At 39.5% G+C, this 11992-nt stretch overlaps 1 pseudogene across 1 annotated transcript; it reads left to right on the forward strand.

The window, feature by feature from the left end:
• Positions 1-3396: 3396 nt before the first annotated feature.
• LOC306896268 lies at positions 3397-4252 on the forward strand (annotated as a pseudogene). The gene has a single exon. The product of its transcript is annotated as an uncharacterized misc_RNA (transcript).
• Positions 4253-11992: the final 7740 nt, after the last annotated feature.

Below are 11992 nucleotides of genomic sequence, written 5' to 3' on the forward strand. Positions count from 1 at the left end.
TAAATCTATCTGATCTAGAGTGGTATTGCAACTTGCATCTAATGAAATTAATGTCGAGTAAAAAATAAACAGTCCAGACTGCAGATAATTCAGCACCAAATAAAAGAAAAGTTTAAAGGATTTCGTTAAAACGTAAATTTTGCAATAGCAAGTTGCTTTTGAGAGAGAGAGAGTTCATAAGAAATGTTTTCTCTCTCCTAGGAATGTCCCTAAAATTCCTCACTATGTTGAGAATGTGGTCCAATTGTACAGTCCTTCTGAGTTTCAAAGTCATTTCAGACTTTCTAGAGGGCATGTGGAGGTATGTAGGCCTACATGGTGTGAGAAGCAAGCAATATACATCCAGTTAGAAATATGCTGTACCCCCTGCATCCCCCACTGCATCACTAAAAAAAATTTACTGAGGGGACATAAATCTATCTGATTTGCAAAGGTGCGTTTCTTGATAATTTGCCTGAATTGTCTCAAATCTCTAGCATGAGTAATAACGTTGAAGATCTTGACTTTACCATTGAAAATATTAATGCCACCTTCTCGGAAACGCTAGACATAGTTGCTCCCTTGCGCTTAAAGAAGATTAAAAATGACAGACCGACACCGTGGAAAAATGAACACACTCAGGCCCTAAAGAAAGCGGCACGAAAAATGGAGCGCAACTTTAAGAAGACTAAATTAGAGGTATTTCGTAATGCCTGGAAGGATAGTACAAAAAAATACAGGAAAGCCCTAAAAACGTCTCGATCCGCATACATTTCATCATTAATAGAAGAAAACCAAAATAACCCTAGGTTTTTATTTGATACAGTGGCTAAATTAACCAAAAATAAATCGTCAGCGACTTCTGATGCTGTATACCAGCATAGCAGTGATGATTTTATGAACTATTTCACAAATAAAATCCAAGACATTCGGGAGAAAATTATAACTATGCAACCAGATGCGAAACCCGCTGAACATATGACTAACTACAGCACCCCTAAGGAGAAATTATGTTTATTTTCTACTATAGATCACGATGAACTATCGAAAATCATTAGATCATCTAAATCGACTACATGCATGCTAGACCCTATACCTACAAATCTTCTGAAAGAGATGCTCCCAGAAATTATAGATCCTCTACTTAGCATTATTAACTCATCTCTGACATTAGGACATGTGCCTAAAGCATATAAGGTGGCTGTTATAAGGCCCCTTGTCAAAAAACCCCATCTGGACCCTGGAGAACTAGTTAACTATAGACCTATTTGGAATCTACCTTTCTTATCTAAAGTTCTGGAAAAAGTAGTCTCAATTCAAATATGCTCCTTCCTACAAAGGAATGAGACTAATGAAGATTTCCAGTCTGGATTTAGAGCACATCACAGTACAGAGACTGCTCTGATTAGAGTTACAAATGATCTGCTTATGGCGTCTGACCGAGGTTGTATCTCCTTATTGGTGCTGCTAGATCTTAGTGCTGCATTCGACACCATTGACCACAGCATGCTCCTACATAGACTTGAAAATGATGTCGGTATTAAGGAAATAGCTTTGAAATGGCTTAGATCTTATTTATGCGACCGTTTCCAATATGTAAAAATAAACAATGAGGTATCACGCAAATCGCAAGTCCAGTACGGTGTACCACAGGGCTCAGTACTAGGGCCTATGCTCTTCGCATTATACATGTTACCCCTAGGAGATATAATAAAGCGACACGGAATAAGCTTTCACTGCTATGCTGATGATACGCAACTTTATATTTCCTCGAAGCCTCACGAAACACAGCAATTCCATCGAATAGTGGAATGCATAGTCGATATAAAAAAGTGGATGAGTAGCAATTTTTTATTACTGAACTCGGACAAAACTGAGGTGTTACTTATCGGACCGAAAACCGCCCTACGTAACAACCAAGAATACTGATTAACTATTGATGGATGTTCCATAAAACCCTCATCTTCAGCTAAGAATCTTGGCTTTATATTCGATAGTACTCTGTCATTTGAGAACCAGGTCGCCAACACCTGTAAGATTGCGTTTTTCCATCTTAAAAATATATCTAAATTACGTCATATGCTGTCATCATCAGATGCGGAGAAGCTTATACATGCCTTTATGACATCAAGACTAGATTACTGTAATGCACTATTAGGTGGTTGCCCTGCAGGCCTATTACAAAAACTCCAACTGGTCCAAAATGCGGCAGCTCGAGTTCTTACACGTACAAAAAAGTATGATTATATTAGCCCGGTTCTGTCAACCTTGCACTGGTTACCTATAAAGCATCGCATAAATTTAAAAATCGTGCTTATTACCTATAAAGCCTTTCATGGTTTAGCTCCTCACTACTTGAGAGAACTTCTTACGTATTATAGTCCATCACGTGCACTACGCTCTCAGGCGTCAGGTCAGTTGGTAATACCTAGAATTTCAAAATCAAGTGCAGGCGGCAGATCCTTTTCTTATCTAGCGGCTAAACTTTGGAACAGTCTTCCCTGCAATATCCGTGAGGCGGACACACTCTGTCAGTTTAAATCTAGACTAAAGACGCATCTTTTTAATCTTGCATACACTACATTATCATAATATATGTATTTCAAAGATCTAGGCTGCACTAGTTAGATCAACCGGAACCAGGGACACTTCCAATAACAACTGATGCATTTGTTGCATCAAAGAGTGCAGAACAGTACTCTACTCTCAGCCAGTCTTGTCTCATTGTTCCAAGGTTACAAGAGCGGAGCGGGCAGGGCGCAATCCATTCCTAGACCTGACAAATGCTGGACGAAGGAAGTGACGTCCCTACAAAACTTCAGCCACTATTAGATTATTAATGATAATTTTAAATCTAATTTTTTTTTTATTTTGCCTTGTTGTGCAAGCACTGTTGAGCTTGTGCAGAGGCAGCAGTTTTTGCCAGAGGGGAACTGGAATCCCCTGGTTAGGCCTGGTTTCCCTCCGAGGTTTTTTTTTCTCCTCCAATGGAGTTTTGGGTTCCTCGCCACCGTTTGCATACTGTTTTGCACTGTTTTGCCTGGCCGGGGGGGGCTGCTAGAATTTGGTAGTCTTATTTAATTAACACTGCATATAGGAATTTATTGTGTGTCTGATATTTGACCTGTGTTTTGAATTCCATAACCTTTTGTGTTTTACTTATAGTCATTTTTTCTTGTACAGCTGCTTTGTAACAATGAAAATTGTAAAAAGCGCTATATAAATAAAGCTGACTTGACTTGACTGACATATTTTGTGAAAATGTACATTAAATTTTTGGCTGAAGCCCTGGGTAGTTTCAACTCTTGTGCTGTCGTATGCGAGAGATGCATTCATGTGTCCATGTTTTTATTATATGATAACTATCTCTTTCTCTTCCTAATGCAGGATCTTATAAATACACTTGGTCCTTTCTACATGAATACACAGCAGACTAAGGTGCCGCTGACAAACAGTATACTTGCCTCTCTATGGACTGTTTCCAACCAAGAGTCCTATAGAGGAGTGGCAGACAGATTTAACATAACCAAATCTACAGTTTCAACACACCTGCATGATTTCTGTTCTCTTGTAATAACACATTTGTCACATTACATCTCCTGGCCCAGAGGACAAGCCCTGCATATATCCCAGTTAGGATTTGAAACAGCTGGTTTGCCTAAAACCGTCTGTGCAGTTGATGGATGCCACATTCCCGTGGTAAAACTACACTGTGAGAATCCTGTGGCCTATATCAATAGGAAACAGTTCTATTCTGTTATACTTACAGGATTCTGTGACAGTCAGCGGCGGTTCTGTCATGTCAGTGTGGGTCACAGGTAGCTGGCATGATTCAAGGGCATTACGTTTGTCAGAGGTAGGCCGACTTCTTGACGAAGATCCACATTTCCTGGTTCCTGAGGGGATGCATATAATTGGAGATTCTGCATACCCTCTCTTGCTTCAGCTAATGAAGCCATACAGAGACAATGGCCACTTGACTGTCAGGCAGAGATGGTTCAATAGGAAACTGAATTCTGCTCGTGTAGTCATTGAGCATGCATTTGGAATTTTAAAATCAAAATTCAGGAGACTCAGGTGTCTGCACATGAAAAAAGTTAATAACATTTCTTCTGCAGTCACAGCCTGTTGCATTCTTCATAACATCTGCCTGGAATCCAATGACCATATTGAGGAGGATCAGCAGGCAGATGATATGGAGGATGACCCACCAGAAGCCCACATTCACAATGATGCGTCACATTATAGAGATGCAATCTGTGGCCGCCTGTAAACATCACATATTGACTTGTTCTTCCTTCAACACTTGCCATAAACTTAAGAACAATATTTTTTATTTTACTGTTTTGTGAGCTAGTTGATGGGATTGTACAGGATGATATTTAGCACTTAATATCAAATGATTGACAGTATTCTGTCAGTCAACCAATGTCATAGGGAGGAATGTTTTGCGTTGTTATCTTTATAATAATGATGTGATACACATGGGAATGGTTTACATAGTAAAAATGTATTTTTTAATATATCAATTATCATTTCTTGGGATTTGACTGATTTTTTTTAGTTGTTGTTTAAGGGGAACAATGCATCTCACGGAACAACATGCATCTCACGGTGATCACCGGTGATCGGTTCTGCGCAGATTTTGTTCATCTCAAACAAGCCTGCTGTAAGATCTCCGGTCAAACAAATGATTGGCTGAAAGAGGTGTCAAATAAATATCTGATATATAATTGGTTAAAAACGTAAACAAGCCTCCACGACGTTGAGGTGGAGTCCACGTACTGGCTACGTCACATCATAACGTTAATCTTGTTTGAGATTAGCCACAACTGCGCAGAATCGATCACCGGTGATCAGCGCGAGCTGCATGCCGGTTAGAAAAGTGTCCGAGTTACGTCCGTCTTGCTCTGATGTCATGCTGATGTGTGCCAAAAAACTCTCGTGACGGCGAGGCGGCTGTGTCGGATTGAGCAGTCGAGCGCAGTTGCTCTCCTCCGACTGCGCTATTCATAAGCATGATGGGAAACGACTGACTGATGAAACAGCTTCATGCTCATTGGCTGAGAATGTCAACTGATACATTTTCTCTTTATTCTAAGAATTAAATTACCCATCTATTCATTTATATTTACATGCAAACTAAACAAAAACAAAACACGCCTAGTGAAGTTAGGAATTATTTTATATTTCTCTTCATTAGAATTCTTCCTTGTTTTAATTTTCACTTTATTCTATTGTATGTTTGTTTGAATTAATAAATCAATCCATTAAAAATATACATGCACGCATACATATCTAAATGGACTGTTTAGTCATTATGCCTCATCTTTGTGTGGTTTCATCTGAGAAGTGTCTGGGTCTTAAAACAAGGGAAGAAATTCTGAAGAATGTTTGCTACAATGCAGCTTTGACTTGCATGGTATGGAAAAATACTATGGACGTGAAATGGTGGCGGAAACCTGCTTGTTATTAAATATGATAAACATTTGTGACCTCTGTCTCTCAAAAGCAACTTGCAATTTTCTTCATTTACCATTTGTTTATACAATCCTTGAAAATGTCTTACATTTACAGCTGTTTATTTGGACATTATTTGACAGTACATTCAGTGATTATTATTGTAACCATCTTCATGTAAAAACAGTGGTATTTCGATTACATCCACTTCGTCTGCGATAAAAAACGCGAACGCGATCTCCTCCATTGCTCACGTTTGCAAGTGACAAAACAGCGAGATTCACGAAGTGTCCGACTTCAAAGGTCTTTTTTGACCCCTCCCCTTACTAGATTACAGGCGAGGCAAGGCGCATCTCAAACAAGCCTGTTAACATGCCGAAACGTCCGACATCATTTAATCCGGAATGGACAAAAGACCACGAATTCATATCAAAAAGCAGTAGAGATGCTTTCCATGGATTTTGCACACTCAGATATACAGTCAAGCATCACCAGTTATACAGGAGTGTCTTGAATAAATACAAAAACAGTGAACAAACACTTTTTTGCCTCTTCTGTTACACATGGGTCTACATCAAGATATGTTGTTGATCAAATTGTCTGGCAATGAATAGAGTAGGCTATTTCAGAATCACTGTATCATGATACCATAGATATGATAGACAAAATTGTATTGTATTTGCGAGTACACCAGATGCAGTTATTCTTGCCTCACTAAATGCCGCAAGGTGTCCTCCTTTTTGGTGTTATGGAAATGGCCACCCTATTCACTACCCAACGGTGGCAAATCAAACTCCAAGTTACAAAAATTGTAGAACAATAACTTCGACTTCAAAAGGTGCGTTTCTTGAAAATTTGCCTGAATTGTCTCAAATCTCTAGCATGAGTAATATTGTTGAAGATCTTGACTTTACCATTGAAAATATTAATGCTACCTTCTCGGAAACGCTAGACATAGTTGCTCCTCTGCGCTTAAAGAAGATAAAAAATGACAGACTGACACCGTGGAATAATGAACTCACTCATGCTCTAAAGAAAGCGGCACGAAAAATGGAGCGCAACTTTAAGAAAACTAAATTAGAGGTGTTTCGTACTGCCTGGAAGGATAGTATTAAAAAATACAGGAAAGTCCTAAAAACGTCTAGATCTGCCTACCTTTCATCACTAATAGAAGAAAACCAGCATAACCCTAGGTTTTTATTTGATACAGTGGCTAAATTAACCAAAAATAAATCGTCAGCGACTTCTGATTCTGTATACCAGCATAGCAGTGATGATTTTATGAACTATTTCACAAATAAAATCCAAGATATTAGAGAAAAAATTATAACTATGCAACCAGAAGTGAATCCCGCTGAACAAACGACTAACTACAGCGCCTGTGAGGAGAAATTACGTTTATTTTCTACTATAGATCACAATGAACTCTCTAAAATCATTAGATCATCTAAATCAACTTCATGCATGTTAGACCCTATACCTACAAATCTACTGAAAGAGATGCTCCCAGAAATTATAGATCCTCTACTTAGCATTATTAACTCATCTCTGACATTAGAACATGTGCCTAAAGCATATAAGGTGGCTGTTATAAGGCCCCTTGTCAAAAAAAAACATCTGGACCCTGGAGAACTAGTTAACTACAGACAAATTTCGAATCTACCTTTCTTATCTAAAGTTCTGGAAAAAGTAGTCTCAACTCAAATATGCTCCTTCCTCCAAAGGAATGAGATTAATGAAGATTTCCAGTCTGGATTTAGAGCACATCACAGTACAGAGACTGCTCTGATCAGAGTTACAAATGATCTGCTTATGGCGTCCGACCGAGGTTGTATCTCCTTATTGGTGCTGCTAGATCTAAGTGCTGCATTCGACACCATTGACCACAGCATGCTCCTACATAGACTCGAAAATGATGTCGGTATTAAGGAAATAGCTTTGAAATGTCTTAGATCTTATTTATGCGACCGTTTTCAATATGTAGCAATAAACAATGAGGTATCACGCAAATCGGAAGTCCAGTATGGTGTACCACAGGGCTCAGTCTTAGGGCCTATGCTCTTCGCATTATACATGCTACCTCTAGGAGATATAATAAAGCGACACAGAGTAAGCTTTCACTGTTATGCTGATGATACGCAACTTTATATTTCCTCAAAGCCTCATGAAACACAGCAATTCCATCGAATAGTGGAATGCATAGTCGATATAAAAAGAGTAGCAATTTTTTATTACTGAACTCGGACAAAACTGAATTGTTACTTATCGGACCGAAAACCGCCCTACGTAATAACCAAGAATACTGCTTAACTATTGATGGATCTTCTAAAAACCCTCATCTTCAGCTAAGAATCTTGGCTTTATATTCGATAGTACTCTGTCATTTGAGAACCAGGTCGCCAACACCTGTAAAATTTTCGTTATCTTAAAAATATATATAAACTACGTCATATGCTGTCACCATCAGACGCGTACAAAAAAGTATGAGCATATTAGCCGGGTTCTGTCAACCTTGCACTGGTAACCTATAAAGCATCGCATAAACTTTAAAATCTTGCTTATCACCTATAAAGCCTTGCATGGTTTAGCTCATCACTACTTGAGAGAACTTCTAACGTATAATAGTCCATCACGTGCACTACGCTCTCAGGTGTCAGGTCAGTTGGTAATACCTAGAATTTCAAAATCAAGTGCAGGCAGCAGATCCTTTTTCTATCTAGCGCCTAAACTTTGGAACAGTCTTCCCTGCACTGTCCGGGAGGCAGACACACTCTGTCAGTTTAAATCTAGACTAAAGACGCATCTTTTTAATCTTGCATACACTACACTATCATAATACATATATTTCAAAGATCTACGTTGCACTAGTTAGATCAACCGGAACCAGGGACACTTCCAATAACAACTGATGCATTTGTTGCATCAAAGAGTGCAGAACAGTACTCTACTCTCAGCCAGTCTTGTCTCATTGTTCCAAGGTTACTAGAGCGGGCAGGATGCAGTCCAATGTTACCGGAGCGGGCAGGATGCAATCTATTCCCAGACCTGACAAATGCTGGACGATGGACGTGGCGACTCTACAAAACTTCAGTCGCTATTAGATTATTAATGATAATTTTAAATCTAACTTTTTTTATTTTACCTTGTTGTGCGAGCACTGTCGAGATTGTGCAGAGGAAGCAGTTTTTGCCAGAGGGGAACTGGAATCCCCTGGTAAGGCCTGGTTTCCCTCTGAGGTTTTTTCTCCTCCAATGGAGTTTTGGGTTCCTCGTCACCATTTGAATACTGTTTTGCACTGTTTGCCTGGCCGGGGGGGCTGCTAGAATTTGATAGTCTTATTTAATTAACTCTGCATATAGGAATTTATTGTGTGTCTGATATTTGACCTGTGTTTTGACTTCCATAACCTTTTATGTTTTACTTATAGTCAATGTTTTCTTGTACAGCTGCTTTGTAACAATGAAAATTGTAAAAAGCGCTATAAAAATAAAGCTGACTTGACGAGCCCCTCTCGTTTCCTTGTTAGCTTCCCCTGAGTGTTTCATTACCCACACCTGTCCCTTGTTAATTATCCTCTGTTAGTTTCCCTATTTAATGCCCTCATGTCTATTGTCTTGTGCTTGTTAGTTGTATCTGTACGTGTTTCCATGCCTTGTTTCTCAGTCGTGTCCTTCTTTGCTTTATATTACCGTCCCCTGGTTTTGATGTATTTTGTGATGTTGCGTTGTGTCTGAAGTTAGTTTATTTTTGCCCCCCATGTGGGAAGTGTTTGTTTTGTATTTTAGTTTTGTCAGTGTTTTCCCCCATCGTGGGTGTTTGTTTTGTTATTTGTTATTAAAGTCTTGTTTAACCGCTGCCTGGACTTGGGTTCTCCTTCCAATCCCTGACACCGAGTGTGTTCATTATACCATGGTGTTGAGCCACTTTCTTAAGAGCCTGAGTGTGTTCATTATACCATGGTGTTGAGGTGCCCTTTTTAATATTTAAGCCCAGAGGAGCAACTGTGTCTAGCTTTTCCGGGAAGGTGGAGTTAAAATCTTCAATGGTAAAGTCATGATTTTCAACGTTATTACTCGTGCTAGAGATTTGAGACAATTCAGGTAGATTATCAAGAAACGCACCTTTGGTAGTTGAAGTTATTGTTTTACCATATTTATAAGGAGTTTGATTTGCAGTCATAGGCCAGTGAAGCGAACATAAAACCAGACAATGATCCGAAATGTCTTTACTCTGCTGAAGAATTTTAACTTTGTCGACAATTATACCTAAACTATTATTAGGAAGGTGAGTGGGTCCTGACACATGTTGTCTAACGCCCATGGAGTTAAGAGTGTCTTTGAAAGCCATTTCTAAAGAATCTGTATCGCTATTTACATGGATGTTAAAATCACCAACAAGTCAATGCGGCCAGTACTAGTTCTGATAAGAACCCACCAAATTCTTTAATAAAATATGTGTGGTGCCCTGGAGGCCTATATACAATTGCCAGAACAAATTTCTTAAATGTTTTAGCCTAAGTATTAAGTGTTGATACATGAAGTAACATGACTTAAAAATAATTGTATTTAGAGATGCAGTAACACCTCCTTTTAGATGCTTATGTTTTTAATAATAATCTTGGGGAACAGACTAATTTAAAGTTGTGAGTAATTGTGACTCATTATGATCAGAAGGTTGCCGGTTGGAATCTCAGTGCCAGCAGGTCATGACTGAAGTGCCCTTGAGCAAGGCACCTTACCCCTGATTGCTCTGCAGTAAGGTGCCACTGTAAAAAAACTACTTGTAAGTCGCTTTGGATAAAAGCGTCTGCCAAATGAATAAATGTAAAAATGTAAATATAAAGTAATATAATCATCTGGCTTTAGCCATGTTTCCGTCAGACAGTGTCACAATCGTCAGCTGGAGTGCCCATGATCTCCAGTAGAGGGCACTCCACTCAGGACTCTGGCATTTTGTGTCCATTCCCATAATCCCATGCTAATCACCACCAGGTGTTCCCCATTTCCACTCCCCTATATATATGATGTGTTTGGACTTTCAATCATTGCAAAGTCTTGTTAAGCCAAATCTGACTTGGCTTAACCGAGCTGAAGTCTGAAAATTTGTTTAAGGACTTCAAGCCCGTAGGCAGGGGGGGTTCGGGAGGTTCGAACAAACCCCCCCTCACTGCCAAAGGTCCACAAAGCAACGTCTCTGAATGATAAGGGTGAGGGGTTATATATATATTTTTTTTTAATTAAAAGGATTTCTATATTTTATCCACTCAATAGTCTACAATATAATAGCCATATAAACGTAGCGTAATTATAATAATAAAACATAGTGGGATATTCAGTGATATTGGCCCTGCAATATCGACTTTTGTGATTGGTCAATACCGGCAGACTGGAGCAAATGGAAATGCTTCTCCTTTGGTACACGTCTTATTCCTCTGAGAACTTCAAAGCAGACGACTTGGGAAAATTATCTGGAATGATTTACGATGCCCATACACTATGACATGGCAGTCAACCTGGATGAAGCTGTGAACATATTCTCCAAATTGCACCCAAGAAGATTGGAACTGAACAGTGTACTAAATCCATAAGTGTCAAGACAAATACAGCAAGCAAAGAGTAATTGACAGAGAGTCAAGAAATTATGATGAGAAGAATTATTATTAATATTTCAGTAAAGTTCATTAGATCTATTGTTAGGACTCTGTCCTTCCTGTCTCGAGCTTTCTAGCTCCCTGGGCAGAGTCATGACATTGCCATGTTTTTCGGGTTTCTGTTATGTGTGGAGACACGTGGCTTTATATTGTTACTTGGCGCCATGTGTCTTCCTGTTATGTCTCTCAGCCCCACCCTCCTATCTCCTGTAATTTTCATGTTAGGATCTCATTCCCATCACCTGCTGTGTTTCACTCTTGTTAGGGTTTCATTCCAATCACCTGTCACCACTCTCCCCATGTAATTACTCCTCGTTAGTCTCTCCCTTTATATAGTCTCAGTTTCCCTCTGTTCAGTGTCAGTGCATTGTTTATGTTTGTTCTCAACACGGATGTCTTGTATTTGCTGTGTATTACCCTTGTCATTGGATTACCTGTTGTTCCTGTTTCAGTTTGTAGACATATTATTTCATTTTTCTTAGACCCTTGTTTTGTCCCCCTTGTGAGAAGTGTTTGTTTTGCTAGTGTTTTCTTTAATGCTTTCCCCATGGTGGTTTATTTTCATTAAATAAGTTTTTTGTTAACCCTTCGTCTGCCTGCATCTGGGTTCTGTCCAAGCCACTTCGTGACAGAATGCACCGACCCACATTGAACCCAGCAGGCAGTACGGGCACGACTGCCGGTGCTAGTGAGGGGTACCTCCTCTTTGGCCTCCGCCAGAGAGACACGTACATTTGGGTCTTTGCTGACAAGTTTTTGGCAACGGCAAAGCGAGGCTGCTTCACAGAGGAGGAGTTGAAGGTGATCTTCAATGGCTGCCTTGCAGAGCCGCTCTCCCAGTCGGAGATGAAGTTGCTGAGACACCTGGGCTTCACGGATCTTATTCAGTGGTGATCGGGATCT

Source organism: Barbatula barbatula (genome assembly GCF_947034865.1).
Source record: "Barbatula barbatula genome assembly, chromosome: 7".
In the NCBI taxonomy this organism is placed as follows: Eukaryota; Metazoa; Chordata; class Actinopteri; order Cypriniformes; family Nemacheilidae; genus Barbatula; species Barbatula barbatula.